The following is a 19,619-nucleotide window of genomic DNA, read 5'->3' as shown; positions in this document are numbered from 1 at the left end:
TTAATCCATTCCCTGGATTACTAGCAATAAGAGACCTTGGAAGGCCTGTGATAGACTCGTGTGCTTGCTTCGGTGACATCAGGGTAGCAAAGAAATTGGGCAGAGGCTTTTGGGAACATGGGCCCTCCAGCAGAGCAGGTGCTGACCATGAAAGAGGAGAGATGACTACCATTTTTGATGGCTAGGAAGAAGCCCACACTCTCCCGTGGTTGCCTTTTGCACAACTGGAAGCTCTGCCCATTGTACATCGGTTCCTGTCGACTCCCACTCACGTGCCCAGTTTGTCCTCTGGATAATGATGATCTCCAGCCACGGCGTGAGGGGTAGGCCAAATGGACTTGCCCCACCCTCAAGTAGGGCTCTGGCTATGTACCCCTTCTCCCTTCATGGCACAAGGGGCTCTTGGATTGCTGGGCACTGGAACTTCTCTCACAATTTTCCAGGAGGGAGAATGTTCCAGGTGCAACCTCCTTTCCCAAACCATAGCCTCCCTTGGAATCATCACTGTTTTACTCTTCTGGGTTGGGGTCGGAGAGGAAAGGTAGCTGAGCTGGTGGGTCCCTGCACAGGTCTGGTTGCCATGAGGCAAGAGGGCAGTAATAGGTCATTGCTCCCTCCCCTGTTTCCAGATATTAACATCTCTCTGAAAAGGCACAGAGATTTGGGGCTTGTGACCTTCTGCCCCATTCCTTCAGAGATCTGGAGGAAGGTCAGGTGGCTAGGACAAAGGTGCGATTGGCAGACCCGTGCCAGCCTTCTCCTGTCCTGTAAAGGCTGGTGTCTCTAAAGTATAAGTAAAGTTGCTTACCTGTCCACTGGGTTTCTTGGGCCAGATGAAGACATACCTGTAGGAATCATAATTAGTAAGTGTGTGTGTGTATACACATATGTGTATATATTTATGTGTATATGTTTATCTACATCTATATATCTATATCTGCACCTGTATCTATATCAATATTCTCCCTCACCCTGGGAACTAAATTCTGTTTTATATAGCTCATGTATGTGTATATAACACATGAAAATGCAGCTTTTCAATAATTTTTGTATCAGAAAGTAGGGAAGTCATTGAGTTTGGGACCAGGTGTAATTTGGAAAGGGTTCCTCCATCTAAACACGGCCTAGGGGTTAAACAGAGGATGCAGATAACCTAGCATCTTCCGGGCCTTAGCAGTCAATGGTAAACACAGACAAACACAGATGCATACTTCTGTATGCCTCAGCAAGAATGCTGCCATGTGTTCCTGGCATCAGCTTGGAGGGATTCACTTGCATGTGGAAACCACCACTTGCTGTGTTCCTCTCCCCCAAAACGGAGTGGTGTTCTGGAGTCTGTAGCAGACCTAAGCACGAGTTCCAATTTGGGTCACTGATGAAGTCCCTGCAAAATGGGATCTAAGGTTCCCTGTCAAGGGGTAGTCACCCTGGGACATTTTTCGGCTGCTCTGCCCCTTCATCCATTTTGAGCTACTCCCAGGTCTCCTTCCTCAGAGGAGGCTACAAATTTGGAGCACACAGATGTACCCTCACATCTTAAATTACTTTTGCCAACGCACATAACCTTATGCTTATTTGAGTTAAATTTCATATGCCTTCAGGTTGCGCAATCCCCCAAAGTGTTCAAATGCATCCGGAGTTTCTTGCAAATCTCCTTAGTTTTTATTAGCCAAAACAATTTAGAGCCAGTTGAAATCTCTGGGAAGAGATTAAGCGACGATTATATGACAATTGCTCATGTAATCTCTGACCAGGTAGCGGCAGCAGGGACTGCCAGGGTGCAAGGCAGGAGAGCACTCATATCAGCTGGTGCCTCTCCTGACCTCCCCGGCCCGGAGAGATGCCAGGGAGCCTGTGATGGTGTTTGCTTCCGTGAGTGGAATATGGAGATGTCTGTGCTTCAGTGGGGGACGTGGAGGCCCCCCTTGCTGGGAGCGTGGGGGGAGTGTGTTATATAAGGGCCTTCTGTCTGAGTGAGATGGTTTTCAGGGAGAGAAGAGGGAGCAGAAGAGCTGGCAGGAAGTGAGACAGCGAGGAGCAGCAGCCTGCTCAGATATGTAAAAATACCAGTAATGTGTTTAATCGTTTAATTGAGGGGAGGAGGGAGAATTAGGAGCGAGGCTCCAAGGACTTATCCAAAGAGGCCAAGTGGTCAACTTGGCTGAACTTCAAGGCTGGGAGTGAGGTTGGGCAAGGATGGAGGCAGGACCCTCAAGACCCAGGATGAAAAAGGCAGTGAGCAGCCCAAACCCACCCAGGCAGAGAAACCAGGAGCTGTTTGCAAAAACCAGATCTCTGAGCTTGGCAGGTGCTGGGTTCTTCTGTGTGGGCAGTGTCTGAGCGGATCCCAGAGAGTTTCAATGAGCTAATCTAGTCAGCTTCAAGCTGTTCCACAGACAGTGGGTGTGAACCCAAAATCATCTCAGAAAGTTCAGCTTCATAATGTTTCTTTTCAGAAAAAACACCGAAAAAGCACCAACTCCCAAAGACCCTTTTTCCTTTGGGCCCATTACTTGAATCGGTATTGGGCCGACTGCAAAACCACAAGGCTGGTTAGGTTGGAAAAGACAAGTTGAAACGTGCCTCTTCCCTTGCAGCCACTTCCTGGAAAGAACCTTCTGCTCTTTCTGACCCAAGGATACTTGGCATTTTTCTGTTCTATCTTTAAAAACAGGCCAGCAACACATAACCCCTTGTCTCCAGAGTGCTCTTTCCTCCTTGTTGGTGGTTTGTTTGCAAGCTGGGTCCTTCAACTGCATCTGCCTTGAGCAGCCCCAGTATAGAACTGGACCTTGATGGGATTAGGTAACAACAAAAGAAAGTGATCATGATGCTTCCCCTGCCACAAGAATCAACCACTACCTGGCCTCCCATCAGCCACACCCGGGTCTCGCTTCATATTCCTGTGGCTATGAGGAGGACCTACAGTTAAGAATGAGAAACAAAGACTCCCAGTGCATGGGGGTGTCAAATGCAGAGCTATGGCTTGGGCTCACCCTGGCTCCCACAGCCAGATGAGGAAGTAGGTCCAGAAAAGAGTCTCAGGCTAAAAGCCCCACTTGCTTCATGAGTTATGGGTTCCTCTCTCTTCCTTTCTTTCTTTTCTTTCTTTTCTTTCTTTCTTTCTTTCTTTCTTTCTTTCTTTCTTTCTTCCCTCCCCTCCCCTCCCCTCCCCTCCCCTCCCCTCCCCTCCACTCCTTCCTCCCTCCCCTCTGCTCCCTCCCTCACTCCTTTTTTCCTCCCTTCCTTTTCCTCTTTCTTTCTTTCTTTCTTTCTTTCTTTCTTTCTTTCTTTCTTTCCTTCTTTCTATGCTGAGTGGTTATATCAGTTTGCTAAGGCTGCCATAGGAAAGTATCACAGACTGGGTAGCTTAAACAATAGGAATTTATTTTATCAAAGTTCTAGAGGCTAGAAGTTCAAGATCGAGGTGTTGGCAGAGTTGGTCCCTTCTGAGGGTTATGAAGGGAGATATGTTCCAGACCTCTCTCTTTGACTTATTGGTGGCCCTCTTCTCCTTGTGTCCTCACAGCATCATCCCTCCATACATGTCTGTGCCCAAATTTCCTCTTCCTATAAGGACCCCAGTGATATTGGATTGGGCCTACCCTAATGACCTCATCGAACCCTAATTGCCTTTTTAAAGACTATCTCTGGGGCACCTGGGTGGCTCAGTCGGTTAAGCAGCAAGCTCTTGATTTCATCTCAGGTCATGATCTTAACCATTTGTGAGTTCAAACCCCATGTCGGGCTCTGTGCTGACAGCATGAAGCCTGCTTGGGATTCTCTCTCTCCCTCTCTCTCTGCCCTTATTCCACTCATGCTGTCTCTCTCTCTTTCTCAGAAATAAATAAATAAATGCACATTAAAAAAAAAGCCTCTATCTCCAAATACAGTTATATTCTGAGGTACATATGAATTTTTGAGAAAACCAAAAAGATTTTCTTACCTAAATCTGGTTATGAGGAACACCCATTTGGAGAAGCAAATCTGACAGCTTAAGATAGTTCTAAAGGACAAGTTCTGGCTCCTTGTCCTCTAATAGACATGGGTTGAGCCAGAGTCAGATTTCATTTTCTTCAGCAAGTATAAAGAGAGGCAGAGACTGGCTAATGCCCTAAGGCTTTGCCAGATTTCTGACCAAACCACCAGGGATATCTGAGGGTGTGGTAGCAATTCCTAGCATATGGGCTTGATGTTCTGGTTCCTGGTGCCAACCTGGTCAAACCCGGCCTAGATAGTGTACCCAAGTCATGTGGAAGTAGATTAGGTTTTCATTCAGGTTAAGTAACAGGGGACCCTGCAGTAGGTCACTGGTCAAGGAGATAAGAGCATTTTAAAATTTATACAGAGCCACTGATTGATCTGGATAACTCCCTCAACATTAGGAATAACCTGGATTCAGCCCCCAGGCCTAGGTCACGAGAAGGTAATGATGCCAGAAATCCTTCGACTCAGGAACCTGGCACCGTGGGCTGGCCTTAGAATGTGATAGTGACTATCACCCAAAAGGAGGAATTCTCAGAGCTGTGCCCTCCAGGGCAGGCAGCTTAGCTGTGGGCACTGACTCCTCCCCATCAGCCTCCACTGGTGGGACACAGAGAAGGCCTCTGTGTGGGGTTGCATCCGTGTGGGATTACCAGTGCTCCAGGGAGGCTCTCAACAACACCATGGCTTCACCCAACCATAAGACCCAAGGACTGCCCCTGGCCAATGGTGGCAGAGTCCAGCCTTGACAGGGCGTCTGAGTGACTGGTGCATGACAGCAGGTAAGTGGCAAGGGGAACTGATTCGTGAGGGCATGTAGTGATCCCTCGGGATCCTTGAGAGGGAAAATCCAGGAAAAGACAGATCTCATACCCTACCTCATTAGGTAGGGACTTTGGCCAACTCAATTTGGAATTAAAAAGGAAGTGTGGCTTTATTGTGAAGTGGCAGCTGGGGTGGTGTGAAAGATACAGATTGCAGACATAAAGAGGAATGAGAGTTTGACAGGGACAGGGACAGAAGGGGGAAGGCATAAAGAGAGCCCAGCACGCGTAAAACAGGGAAAAGTGAATATACTGGCCGTATCTGAGGAGCCTCTAGCCCAAACCTAATTTGAACTACAAACAATAAGACCGCCCATACTTTTTCGTGGGTTCTGACTCAGCCTCCAAAGAAAACCTGAAGTCAGTTCTTATAATGAGTGCTTACTACTTTTCTGTACGGTTTCCCCTCCAGTTTGGGGCTTCATCTCCATCTCTATCCATGTTGTTACATTAATATTGGCCATGTTCCCGTGGAGGGACCCATTCGGCCAGTGCATACTTTAGTACTTCTATATCACTTTACAATTCATCAAGTTTTCACATAGTTCCTCTCATTATATCTTCACAAAAATTCTACGAAATATTAACCTTTCATATGATTTCATTTCATGTTAACATTTTACAATAGGGGAAACTGAGGTTCAGAGTGCCTCAAGTTCCATGTGCCATGCCAAGTTCATGTGCCATGCCAAGTTCATAGAGGCAATAGTCAAGTGCCATGCCAAGTTCATGGAGGCAATAGCTGCGGGCTTGGGATTCTAACCAGGTTTTCTAACTTCGAACCTCAAATTCTTGACCACAGAGCACTATGAGGTTCCTGGCATTTTTGTGCCATGGGACGTGAGAGTGGTCCACCCTGGCAAGGATGAGTACTTGGCCCTGACGTAGTTTGGAATTGCCAGTTGCATGATGGTGAAACAAAGAAGACCCACTTTTAGTTGGTTCTATCATTCTTTGTAAAGTCCCTACAGGAAGTTCACCCCCTTAATTGCCTGCAGCCAGGGTAAACCTCTCCCTCCACCTTCCTTGGGGATCCCATTACAATGACCCTTTCCTTGTTGGGCTTGAGGCTCTCGAGGGCAAGGCTTTAACAATAGGGCTTAGCAACGTGTTTCCAGCCAGTGTTTACCCAGAGCCATGAGGAGAAACAATAAATAGCCTGCACTGAGTTTCGGGAGGGAAGTATGACCTTCTCAGAAATTATTTCACGTGGTGGGTGGAGGGGTGGGGATCCTGATCTTACTGAGCCCTCGAGAGCCATGTGTTACCTCCTCTAGGAAGGGAACCTGGGCCAATGGTGAAGAGATTCTGGCCCTGCCATAGCTCAGGCCAAAAACCCTTCACAGAGAAGCAAAGCTTCAGACTCCTCCTGGAGACAGCATGGCAGGAAGAGCAGAGATGGAGATGTAATGTAGGCAGCGAGATTGACAGGCACACACTTGAGTGCCATCAACCAGAATTTTCACCTGCACTTGATATAGAGAAGAAATAGACATGTGCACTCTAAAATTGGCATTTTCTGCATGTTTGATTAAAAACCGACAGCATTTTCCTAAGTGAAGTTACAATTTTTTTGATAAGCTTCCTCCCATGCTCCTTGAAAAGACAATCTTAAAGCAAGATCATTAGTCAGGTAACTATGCATATGTGTGTGTGTTTATCCAGGTGCCACAGCAAGATGTGCAAAATATTTTCATTCTTTGACTCTCAAGGTGAATTCTATTAGGAGGAACAGTTGGAGTCTGGTCGTCCTGTCAGATGTAGTACAAGCGAGTTCTTTGTGCTTAGCTGGAATTTTCTATCCAGATTCGGAGCTAGAAGGTCTTCTGCACACAATGGAGGTGTATAGGTTACAGAATAATGCTCAGCTTACCTGAGTCTTCTTTACAGCCATTCTCCTGGGGACACTAGTCTAGGACATTAACTATCTGCCGCAATAAAAAGTGCCCTCCTTGAACTCCTGACTACTAGAGGACTAGTTTAATTTCTCTTGATCTAGGAATATCTTTTTTTTTTAAATGACAAAATCAGTGCATGTCCCTTATAAACCCCAAATCAAACAATATAAAGGTAAGTAGAATAAACAATGAGAATTCCCCTTAAACCCCAATACCCATAATCTTACTCCCTTCTCCACTCATGACCACTGTTGATAGTTTTGGGATAAATCGACCCTGAACTTTTTCATGCATCATCACATGAAATGTGAAATACACAAGCGAGTTCTTTGTGCTTAGCTGGAATTTTCTACATGAAAGAAATAGACATGTGCACTCTAAAATTGGTATTTACATGTGAGTGTGTATTAGTGGGATCTTACTATACCATACCATATAAATTATTCAGTGACTTGCTTCCAGTGTAGGATTTTCTATCTGTACATATGTATCTACCTTTTTCTCGTAATCAATGAATACTATTTAATCATTCTCCTAATATGGACAGTTAAATTATGGGAATGCCATACCAAAGAAGCCCATGTTCCTTTTACCCTTTTATCGATCCCAATCATTTAAAATGCTCAGAAGGGCCAGATTTGGGGCCAATGCCCTCTGGCGATTTGAAGAATGCAGAAAACGACTCCTGACACTTCTCTAGGTCCCACTCCCAAATCACTGTCCCCCTGAAGTCTGGACATTTTAACCTTTATGTCTTCATCCTTTGTGTTTTCATTCTTTCCCACCAGGAACCTCTTCCTCTTCCCCGGAGAAACTGGGGGCAGAGAGGCATGGGGCTAAAACCTTATAAGAATTCCTATGTCATGAAGACAAGAGGGCTTTGCAAAGCGTAGAGACAATTCACACACAAAGTATTGCTGTTATTCTTGGATAACACCACATACATAATTTCCCATGGGTTGTGCCATCTCTGTACCTAACCTCCATGGGGACACACACACAGTCTCTTTTCTCCAAGAGCCAGAAAAGACCTGGAAGGATGAAGAGGATGGAGCGTGTGGGTTGAAGAGGTATGGAGAGGGGTTGGGGAGAAAAGCGACGGAAGGAGGGAGACCTGGGCCTCTGACAGCTCACATTATCCAGCTCCAACGTTGCCTGGGGTTGACCCTGCCATAAGCCAGCATGTTTCCCTGCTGACTGGGCTCAAAAGTTAAAATTGGGTTCTTGTGGATGCTGGCCAATGACTTCTCTGCCATGAGAGCAGTTCCTTTTTGCTGTGTTTGCAAGATGTGAATTCACTCTTTTTTAATATCAGTAATACACAGTAAAGAGCTTAATCCAATTTACAAAGAAATAGGATCAGACAAAGCTTGAAAATACAATGTCCCTTTATGGTTCTAAGATGTTGGTGTGGGAGAACAAACCCTCCCCATCACTATCATGCTTCCTGTTCAGGATCATGGCACAGGAGTGACAGGATTGTGAAGGGCTTAGGGTTTTAGAGTTACCTTTTCAGGTTTCATTCCTGTGATGCAAGGAAACTGGGCTATACCTTCCCAGCAAAGGGTCATATTAATGTGCTGTTACACATATATGGAAATGAAACTCCTGACCATCTTTTAGGAAAGAAGCTATTTTCAACTTATTCATGTAGAAAGTAAGCTGATCCACTAGCACTGTCTCCCTGGTCCTTTGTGAGCAGTGATGTTCATTTGCTATAGATACGACCCAGGCTAGGGCTACCATTTGCCTGGCCTGTGTGAATGACATGGCTCAGAGTCATGGGCTTGTTTTGTGCACAGGAGTTGATAAGGAGGAAAGGCTGGAGTGGATGGGACCCTGTCCCATGAAACTTCCACAGAGAAAAAGCTTATGGTCTATGTGTTTATGTGCAAGGAGGTGTGTCAGCTCCAGATTTGCACTGACACCCTGATATACTAATCCGGTGAGTGGGTGACCAGAAGTCTCCAGAAAGCTCAAATCCTGATGGTTAGGCAGGTAGCAGGAAAGGTGGGGTTTCCTAGTATTGGTATGGTTCCCATGAGGCTTGGAGCAATTAGGTCCATACACATTTTTTAAATATCAGTTATGTGCCAGGGTTGGTGGTAGGCTCAACAATAAATAAAACTCTCAATCTCCTCATCTTGAGGAACTTACAAGATGACTTCAACACCATCTGCTGAGGTTACAATGAAAAAAGATATTCCACCCTGGATGGGAATGGAGGGAAGACTTTCTGCAGAAGGTGAGCTGAACTTTGCAGGATGAATCAAACAGGTTTATATTTTTTAAATAGTGGGGAGGACAGTTTAGGCAGAGGGAAGAGTGAGAACCTGAAAGACATGTGGATACAGCATGGCTTGGCCCACGTGACTAGAGTTGCAAGAAATAAGATCAGAGAAGAAGATAGGAGCCAGGCCATGGAAAGGTGACTATGCCCTTGCAAGGAGCTGGGACTGTAATTAGTAAGTAAGGGGATCTTTTCAAAGGTTTAAACAAAGCAGTGACATGGCTTAACATGCACTTTCATAGATCATGCTGGGGGTGTCTGGAAAATGGAACGATTCCTTTTTTTAAATTACTAATTAATTAATTAATTAATTAATTTTGAGAGAGAGAGAAAAAGAGCAGGAGAAGGGGAGGGGCAGAGAAAGAGAGGGAGAGAGAGAATCCGAAGTAGGCTCCACACTGTCAGTGCAGAACCTGATGTGGGGCTCAAACTCATGAACCATGAGGTCATGACCTGAGCCACAATCAAGAATTGGATGCTCAACCAACTGAGCCTCCCAGGTGCCCTGAAAATGGAACAATTCTTGAAGCCAGGAGAGCAGCGAGGCATCTGGGACAATAAGCTAAGGGAAACATAAGGAGGTCTTGACCATGTGTGGAATGTAATTGGGAGAAAGTGGGGAGAAAAGTGTAGGGATGTGAGCTGGGAAAATTGGGAAAAGGGGTTTAACAAGGGCTGGGCAGGTTGTCAGGACCCCATCTGAAGGAGACAAGAATTCCAAGAACAGGCCAGGGAGATGTTGGGTCTTATTGACAGGTTCCTCTTGGCAGGGATGGGGAAGAAAGCAGACAGGCAGGGAGAATCCAGCTCTGTAAACATGTGGATGGTTGGGGGCTACTCTGGGTATAACAGAATCCTGACTCAGGGCAGTGTGACATATCCCAAACCTACCTTCTGATGGGGATGGGGTCATGATGGGCTTTGGAGGAGGTGAGTAGAAGAAAGCCCACAGGGTGGAGGTCTTTAGTCATTGATGCAGGCTAGGCATGGAGAAAGCAGGTACTAACACAATTGGAACCCACTGTGACCTACCCACCCAGTCACCCTGCAGGGTGTGCAATAGCCCAGGTCTTTGGAGCTAAGCAAACCGGAGTTCCAGTCTTCTCTCAGGCATTTGCTAGAAAATTTAGTCACTTCCTTAACTTCTCAGAATGCCGGTATGCCTATCTGTAAAAGAGAGCTGATAGTACCCACCTCACCTGGTTTTTGTAAGGAGTAGTTAAATGAATGCTGTATATAAAGTGATCAGCTGGAGTAGTTTCATTTATTCAACTGATTTTTTTATACTCTGTGTCCCTAATACTGTGCAAAGATCTGGAGAACCAATTAAAGCATGACAGACAAGGTCCTTAGCCTTCTGGAGCTTCCATATCAAATGCTCAGTCACTGTCAGTAAGGCTCAGTTTTCTTATCTCTCTCCAAGTCAATGCATATTTTGGAGTGAATACCACCATGTGCAAAGTGCCTTGCTCAGTCTCCTCAGAGTAAGTCACCAGCGTGCTAGCTCCCACATCAGGTTTCCATCAGAGCATCCAGGGGGCCTTTCCAGGGGGCAGGCTCCAGGCCTTTTCACATGTACACTGGATTACAGCTTCCACGGTGTCCTCATTCATGGGATGCTCCCAAGGTGATTTGATGAGGGTCTAGATTTGGCAATCACTGCCCCAGTTCCTACAGTGAAGAGGGTAACATTGGGCTTACGATATCCACTTTACAGCAGGGTAGAGACCAAACTGGGCCAATGTCAAGAATTGAAAAGAACAACAGAAAATCTGCTAACTGTGCTTTTGGGTGCACTTGCTTCCATGAGGGGAGTTTTATGGTTATTTAATTAAAACATTCCACTTTGATCAAAGGTGTTGCTTTGACTTCTCGAGTATGAAATACAAGACTTGTGAGAGTCAACATCTTGTTAAATGCAAACAATTTAACAAGGGCCCTAAACAAGACAAAATATAGTAAATAATAAGATTTAGAAATTAAATGTAAATGTCTATGGAGAAACTAATTATTCCTCTTCTTATGAACATTAACTCACATTCAGTTTTAAGTCTGTGTTATTCTAATGATGTTTATACCATTAGCCACTTCTGACCAAATAAAAGAATGGCAGGGGGGGTCGGCTCATTAACACATTGGGACTGGCACTGTTTTGTCACCACTTGACTGGAGTTTCAGATGCCTCAAGTTTGCTCTGTATAGAAGGGAGAGAAGCAAGAGCTGCCCTTACGAGAGGGTGAAATGTTTTGCATTTATAATGGAACTGGAGGGCTGGGCTAGCTCACTGAAGCACATACAGAAGACAGAGCTTTCCTCTCAGAGGAACTGAAGGAGAGAAACAGAGGAGCTGAAGTCGGATAGCATCCTGCTTTAGAAGTAGGCATTGGGGGGCGCCTGGGTGGCTCAGTCAGTTGAGCGTCCGGCTGGGCTCAGATCATGATCTCACAGCTCCTGGGTTCGAGCCCCGTGTGGGGCTCTGTGCTGACAGCTCAGAGCCTGGAGCCTGCTTCAAATTCTGTGTCTCCCTCTCTCTCTCTCCTCCCCTGCTCATGCTCTATCTCTCTCTCTCTCTCCTTCAAAAAAAATAAATAAAAATAAATAAATAAATAAAAACATTAAAAAATTAAAAAAAAAAATCAGAAGTAAACGTTGGGGATAGTGGATTGTAGCCGTGCTACGATAGGATCCAGCTCTTTATCTATTCATTCATTCCATTCCTTCAGCCAATGTGTAGTGAACACCTACTATGCACCAGGCGCTGTTCTGGGCCCTTGGGACACAGCAATGACAAAAACAGATAAAAGAAGATTTAATTCTAGAGGAAAGAGTCAGACAATAAACCACAATGCATGGATAAACTATAAGATGCATTAGGAGATTATAGTGAAAAAGAAAAGCAGGAGTAGGGTGGGTGGGAGTGGAAGTGTAGGGTGCGGGTGTGCTGTGGAATTCACAAAGGTAGGGAGGGGAGGCCTCAGGGGGGTGACTGGAACCCAGTGGACTTCTGGTGAGGAGCAGAAAGGACACGGGTGAGAAGCAAGGAGTGTGCTAAAGATCCAGCAAAGAGACCTGTGTGGCCAGAGCCAAGAGAAGGAGGGAAAGAGTGAGAGATAACGTTAGCGAGAGACAAGGCAGACCACCTCAGACCTGGTGGACTGTTGGGAGGCTTTGCTCTTACCCTGAGTGAACTGAACTGGGGAGCTATGGCAGTGTCTGCAGCACACCATGGCATGTCTAACCTAGGTTTCAGATTAACCTGGGGCTGTGGCAGGGCATGGAGTCCTATGGCGGGAATCCAGTAAGTGCAGAAGGGCAGGGAGGTTGGCGGCTTAGACCAGGTGGTGGCCGTGGAGAGAGTAAGCTTCCACGTGAGTTGTTGAGACTGGCTTCCTCAGGCTTTGCTGGTGGACTACATGCAGGGTATGAGAGGAAGAAAAAATGGAGCTGGGAAATGGCAACGATGGAAAAGAGAATCTAAAATAAACCAAGTGCACTCGCAATCTAACACTGGGTCACACGGGAGGATGCCGCAGGGATGGGACGGTGTACCGACGCAGCTCCGGGTAAGGAGGCATCAGGGAGCCGTGGGAAGAGACTGGGTTTTTGTATCAGATGGTCTTGGGTTCTAAATGCATTTGCTTTCTCTGTGATTTTGAGGAAGTGGTTTGACCCCCCAGAACCTCAGTTTCTCTGACCTGTGATATGGGGTGATCATATAATAATACTCCTCCTGTAGGGTTTCTAAAGATTAAATGAGATAATGCATGTGAAATTCTGGGTAGCCAGCTCTGGAAATGTCAGTCATTCCCTCTCCTTCCCCTGAGAGGCTGGATAAATCATCCCGACCCAGAGCTGTTGGTGGGAATGAGGAGAGGGCAGAGAAGCTGTTTCGGGTGCAGCGTCAGTTATAGAGACTGTCACCTCTGGGGGACGTTTACCATCTCTCTCTGAGACAATGGGACAGGGTGTGGGGGGGGTCTGAGGATTCTGGCCGGAGGCCAAGTTTCTGTCTGGCAGCTGTGACCTTCTGTCGGTGGACCGCAGCCAGATAGGCCTAATGAGTGATTTAAAAAAAATGCAGCGTGGAGGTATGTAACCATGGCAGAGCAGGTCCTTGTTTCCGTGGGAGCAGGAACACTTAGGGGCGGATGTGACCCCACTGCTGGTAGAATGGTTTAAAAGGCAGGGAGCCTGTGCGCTGAGCTCTTCAGCCTGGTAAGACCAGTGGACTCCCAGGAATCAGGAAAGGGCCACCGTCCCACCCCATCACGTGTATTTATGTGGGGGAGCCTCTGCACTCCTTGATTGCTGATTTGGAACTAACAGAAGTGAAAGCAGCTTGCAAAGCTCCAGTCTGAGCCATCATTTCCATCAATCTTCAGATCTGGCCTAGCTCATTCCACTCCCCTCACTTTCTTTTTGCCCTCCTGTCGTAGTCTGCTCAGGCTGCCATAACAGGACACCATAGACTGGAAGGCTCAAACAACAGACATTTATTTCTCACCATTCTGGAGGCTGGAAGTCCAAGGTCAAGGTGTTGGCAGGTTTGGTTTCTTCTGAGGCCTGGCTCCTTGACTTGTATCTCTTGTCCTCTTATTGCCCCTTCCCATGGTCATCCATCTGTGCACGTGCACCCCTACTGTCTCTTCCTCTTCTTAGCATAAGAGCACCGGTCATGTTGGATTAGGTCCTATCCTAATGGCCTCATTGTAACTTAATCACATCTTTAAAGAGCTTATCTCCAAATAGGGGTACATTCTGAAGCCCTGGAGCTGGGGCTTTAACATATGAATTTAGGGGGACAAAATCCAGCCATAACATTCCCTCTAGCTTCTGGGATTTTTGTTTGTTTGTTTGTTTTGCCATGGTCTGGACTGGGGTCCAAGCTTCTTGAATGTTTCCTGTTTCTGTCTCCATCATCCCTTTCCTGCTTGTGTTTCAATCCTAGAAAAATAGATTCAATGCCCTAGAGAAAAATGGATCAGAGAAACTAAAGATGTCTGAAGACCTGGTACCTGGCTACTCGGCCCTTCTAAATGCCATGGCGTAGTGTCCACTGTCCTGTGCCTAAAACCATCCTGGAAATGGTACGCACTCCTGTAGATCTGAGGCACCTGAGCCAGGCCTTCCTTGGGGAAACTTTCTACTATTTTTCCTCCAGAAGCCTCTCTTGTGTCAGTCATAAGGTTCAAAATCTAAATTAAAATTTTACATACATTGGACTCCTACTAGCTTCCAGACATTGTACCAGCTGCTTCCACATATATTAACCATTGTAACCAATTCAATGATGATTTAATTTAAGAGAGGTGATTGGATTTGGACCTGAAAATTTTAAAGGGTAAGCCAAGATATAATTCTAAAACATCTTCTATGGTTCTAATGAAATATATATCAGGAAACGAAACACCAACACTGAAATTTTTTATTGTCAGCATGGTTGATGAGTTTGCTGGGTTCATTTGGATTGTAGTGGGTGGTTTAGCTTTAGTAATAAGGGCTGGATATAAGAGTTCATGAGGAAACTAGGAAGACAGAAACTCCAAATGGCCCCAAGGATGCTTAGGAAGATCCTACAGCCTAACTGTAAGCACATTCAGGAACTGTGCCCCATGGCAGCCGGCCTTATCACATAACTGCAGCAGCAGGTGGATTTTGTGCTCTGGAGCTCCACCTATAAGGTACTCAGTTACTCTGCCTCTGCTTTTGAATTTCAGCAGCTACTACAGAAAACAGAAGCTCCCTCTGTATATTCTGAGCTCAAACCTGAAAGAAGATGTGACAGGTTCAGCCCTAGTTGGCAAATTTTTCACACCAGGTCGTATCATAGGTACTGACCAGCCTTGAGGACAAGGACCTGTCCTATGCAGCTGCATTATGGTGGGATCACACAGTGCTCTGAGAAGTTTCTGCAGGGAGCAGGAAGACTGGGTTGTCTGGTGTAATTGACCAAAGTAAGCTGGTGGCAGAGGACTGTGGGTAGAGCACCGTACTGGACCTCAGAAGGTCATTGGCTCATTTCTGCCATGGGCTTTTCATGTGAAATGCCTTAGTTTCTTTATCAACAAAGAGAGGGAGTGGGTGGAAATGTCTTACCTTGACTTAAGGAGCTATGTAATGATTAGGTAGAAAGACAGAGAAGCAGCAGGTATTCTCTAATTGCAGAACAGCCTGGGTATTAGAAACTCAGCCAATAGACCTAATCAATTCAGCAGAAGACATCATTAGCACTTGGCTACAAGGCTACCAGTGAGAAAACAAGCTGGTGGTTTTTATTATATTATATATGAACTGCTGATGTTCCTCCTGCTGGTAGGAGTCTGTGCTGGAGTTGTTCGGAATTACTTTGTAAAGCCTGGCTAGGTGGGGGATGGGAGGAAAAACAGAGCTGGGGGCATTGTTTGCTGTGAACAACCGTAAAATCCACTTTGAAAACTGAAAAGTTGTAACAGAGATAAGGTGGCTGGGAACTGGCTTTGGCTTGCTCAGGGAAACAAAACAAAACAAAACAAAACAAAACAAAACAAAACAAAACAACAAAAAACCCAGAGAAGGGGATTCCATTCTAAGAGGCTGAGTGGCAGAAACATCTCTTCAGGAAGGCAAGAACCAGTCCCAACAGGTTCTGCTCCAGGTGATGCAGTGGCCAGGTGGGTAGAAGAACGTGTGCCAGGTTGTTCTGTTCAATGCTTCCTCCTGCTAGGGCTAGGGGAAAAGGTAAGGGTCTGATGCAAAAATGCAGTTGGGGAACGTGTCCCAAGTCTGGCTGCTCCAGAATGGCCAAAGCCAAGGGCTATGATGAACTTGATTGCTTCAAGGACACCAGAAGCATGGTATCCGGGAGGTCAAAGGCAGAATTCTGTCCCTTGGGGGAGAAAACGGACCAGAACAATGGAAGGTGTAAAGACCTTGGATATATAGTCCTAGAAGAGTAGGGATAGATATGAAGTCAAGAGCCTCCAAGTGGTCCATCCCAGGACCTAGGTAACATGCCACTCTGGGGGACTCAGAGGGACACAGTCATGCCTGTGCTAGGGAAGTTTGGTTCTGGCTGCTGTGAAAGGAGCTGAGAGAGGCAGGGGCAGCTGTTGGAGCTGGGACTTGGGTTGAGCATAAGCTTAAGTCCTGGCCCACTTAACTTTGGTGACTCAAGGAAAATAATGATCAGTTCAGGGTTTGATCTTCTTCCCTGTAAAACAGAGTCAACAATAGAGCGCTCCTTGAGGAAGGAGATGGGGGGACAGGGAGAGAATGTGGAGTAGGACTGGAAGTGCCCCGGATGCAGCCATTGGACTAGAACACCCGGAAGCTGGAAAGTGAATAAGCAGTCAGTTCTTTGGCCCCAGATTAAGAAACAGATATAAAACTGAACAGCACAAAGTTGTATGAAAGAAGCAGACTCTGGGAAAGGTTCTTTTCTGTCCTTTGCCACTCACTTTTCAAACATCTGTACTTTTATCCATACAGAAGTCTCTGAGGGCCTGTCACATCTGGGAGAACAGGCCTCCTGACCAAGATAGTCAATTGCAAACCCAAGACAGCACTGGGACTATGATCTATCACTCAGGGCTTTCCAGGAAGATCCTATTCAGAAGCCAGGCTCTTAACAGGCAAGGAACAGTGTTAATAAAAGTCCTTTTTACTTGAAAGGGCACAGGGAAAAAAAAAAAAAACCAATAAAAGCTGAGCCCAGCTCTTAAAAAAAAGGTTGATAAAACTGACAAAAAATAAAGAAGTAGTTTATCGTGGTTCTAAAGGAAAGAGGAGGGTTTTTCTTTCTCTTTTTTAAAGGCAGAATTAATTAATCCACCATCACCAGCTTGTGCTCTGAATGGAATGTTAGCTCTAAGTCTGGGGGGTGGGTAAGTCCTCCGGACCCTGGATAAGCTTCCATTAGAGCAACAGTGTTTAAAATAGTGAATTTAAATTCATCTGCTAGACAGAATAGGGCAGCAGAAGTAGAGAAGAAAGCAATCTGACAAGAGTGCTGTTAAGAAGCAGTTCTTGAGAGAAGAATTCCAGTTCCTAAAACTTCCCTCAGGGGTAAGATGGTAATGATATCAGAATAACCATAGTGGTATCAGTGACCGTGGTTTAGCCTCCTTCTTCTGCTTTTCTCACATCCTCCCCACTGAATCCATGGAGTGTCTACACCGTGAGCGAGCATGACAAAAGGAGGCTGTCCAACCAGTGGGGCCAGGGACCGGCCAGGACAGCTGCTGCTGTCCTCCTGGGTCTCTTCACTGCAGTTCCAGAGCCTAAACCAAACTCCCCTAGTTCAGGCCTGTGTCCCCCTGAACCCCCCAGGGTGACATGTCCCCCGCATACTGGGATGGACTGCTCGGGAGGTTCTTGATTTCTTATCTATCCTCACTCTTCTGGGCCTGCATATCTGAGGCCTTGATGTATTCCATCCTTCTGGCCAATTTCCTCCCCTAAGAACCGAATTCTGCCCTTAGCCCCCAGGCTAGGGTCCTGTCAAAAATGGGCAGATTTTGTGGAAGCAGAGCCATAGCCTGACTGAACATTTGATTGACATCTGAATTCCCTGCTGCTATGCCCACTTCCTGTTCAGATGCCCAGGAGAGCCCAGAGTGCTGTGGCATCTTGGAGGCTTGCTCTGTCCACTTTTCCACATTCTTGCTTGTCCAGGCTTGGCTTTCTCCCAGGTCTTCTCACTCCAGGTGTTGTAGCACGCCTCCCATCTGGCCCACTCAACCAGCAATCTGGAGCAAGCCATGGAACCCTGTGGAAGATCTGCATCAAAGACAACGGATACACTGCAGACACAATAGAGACTATACAATGTGTACAGATAAGCCTAGACCTCAGATTTAGGTAAATTTGGGATTAAATTTATTCACCGATTCATTCATTCACTAAAAAAATCTATTGAGAGCTTATTATGTATCAAGCCTCGTTCTAGGTGCTCAAGATAGAGTAGTAAACACAAAACTACTTGTCCTTAGGAAAGTGATGATCTTCCCTACTAAGGGAAGGTGGACAATAAACAGGTGAAGTGGGAAAAAAGTATATTAATGCTATAAAGAGAAATCAAGCAAGAAAGAGGACAGGCCATATGGGATAACTGTTGTGACTTTAGATAGAGTCAGAGAAGGCCTCATTGAGAGGCTGACATCAAGGAAAGACCTAAGGGATGTTCAGAAGTGAGCCAGGCCATGTAGGAGCCTGGAAGAGAGCATTCCAGGCAAAAGAACAGCCAACGCCACGGCCCTGAGGTAGGAGTACACCTAGTGTATCTAGGAGGCCAATGGACTGAAACAGAGAAAAGGAGGGGGAGATTAAGTCGGGACATCACTCAGAGCCTGTAGGCCTAGGATGTTGGCCTGTGAAATGAATGTGTTAGTCAGTTTGGGCTGATGTAACCAAATACCGTAGGTGGGTGGCTTTAAAAAAAACCAAAACATTTATTTCTTATATTTCTGCAGCTGGAAGTCCAAAGTCGGAGTGCCAGCGTCTGTCAAGTTTTGCTGACAGCCTCTCCTTGTCTTGTAGATGGCCACCTTCTTGCTGAGTCCACGCAGGGCAGAGGGAGGAAGCTTTGAAGTGTCTTCTTCCTGTGAGGGCACTAATCCCATCATGGGGCCTCCACCCTCAGGATCTTATCTGCAAATTACCTCCCAAAGGCCCACCTTCTACCAATCGCATCATCAACATATGAATTTGGAGAGTGGGGTCCCAATTCCATCCTGTAACAGGGAGCTACTGCAGGGCTTTAACCGGTAAGAAGATTAATTCTGAAGTATTTTACCCTTCATTATATCAACAGCTACCTGTCTCCATTTTGCCCAAATTCCATCCTGAAACTTTCCACAGAAGCTCCTCAGGTAATGGGAATGAGTGTTGCGTAAGAAAATTTGGGGCTTCTCTGGGTACTGCTTTGGCACTTTTATGAAAATCTTTGTTTTCTCCATTCAGCAGAGATAATGCTTTTCAGCTTATAAAGTTCAACGATGTCAGCTTTAAAGTTTTCCTTTGGTCCTACTTCTGTGGATATAAAAAAAAGTCAGCAGTGGTCCACATGAAAGGATGTTTGGTTACCCCTTTGACTACAGATTAGACCAAGAAGCTCTGGCTTCAGACAATGTTAATCTTAACCTAGGCTGGATTTATTAGGCTGCCTGGCATCTGAGATCACAGATAAGCACATTTTCCACTCAAGCTTTTGCTGTATTAAGCCTCACAGGGAAAATTTCTAAAGGTTCAGAAAAGAAACGTTCCAAACTGTAAACCACATAAGCCTTTCTTTTCAGTCTTGTCTTTTTTTTCCCTTTTTTTTTGGGGGGGGGTAACAATAATGAAACCATCTTCTATGACCAACGGATTCATCTGGAAGCCTGATCACCGAGCTGAATTATCTTTGCTTCTTAAGAAGCAAGGCGAACTATTTGTTCAGAACAAAAAACTGCACACCGTGATGCCTCAGTAATTATACTATTGCCCCCAGAGGCAATAGTAACACCGCAATCCAGCCACGACAGGGAGGTGGATGCCGGACTGAGCGGAGGGGGACCTGGTGCTCGGTCCCAGGGCCGGACATGCGCAGATTGAATAGCACTGAACACAGTCCTGTGGTCCCAGCCCCAAGATTCCCATAGGATT

The 19,619-nt window shown here is 46.0% G+C and overlaps 1 long non-coding RNA gene across 1 annotated transcript; it reads left to right on the top strand.

Moving 5' to 3' along the window:
* The first annotated feature begins 11,980 nt into the window (after positions 1 to 11,980).
* On the top strand, positions 11,981 to 18,650 carry LOC131506118 (uncharacterized). Its single transcript, XR_009258738.1, has 3 exons — positions 11,981 to 12,559; positions 13,945 to 14,083; positions 18,446 to 18,650. It is a non-coding gene; the product is annotated as an uncharacterized LOC131506118 (long non-coding RNA).
* The last annotated feature ends 969 nt before the right edge of the window (positions 18,651 to 19,619 follow it).

Source organism: Neofelis nebulosa, chromosome 3, assembly GCF_028018385.1.
Source record: "Neofelis nebulosa isolate mNeoNeb1 chromosome 3, mNeoNeb1.pri, whole genome shotgun sequence".
In the NCBI taxonomy this organism is placed as follows: Eukaryota; Metazoa; Chordata; class Mammalia; order Carnivora; family Felidae; genus Neofelis; species Neofelis nebulosa.
Note: the sequence above shows the minus strand (reverse complement) of the source record. Positions and strands in the feature narration are given on the sequence as shown.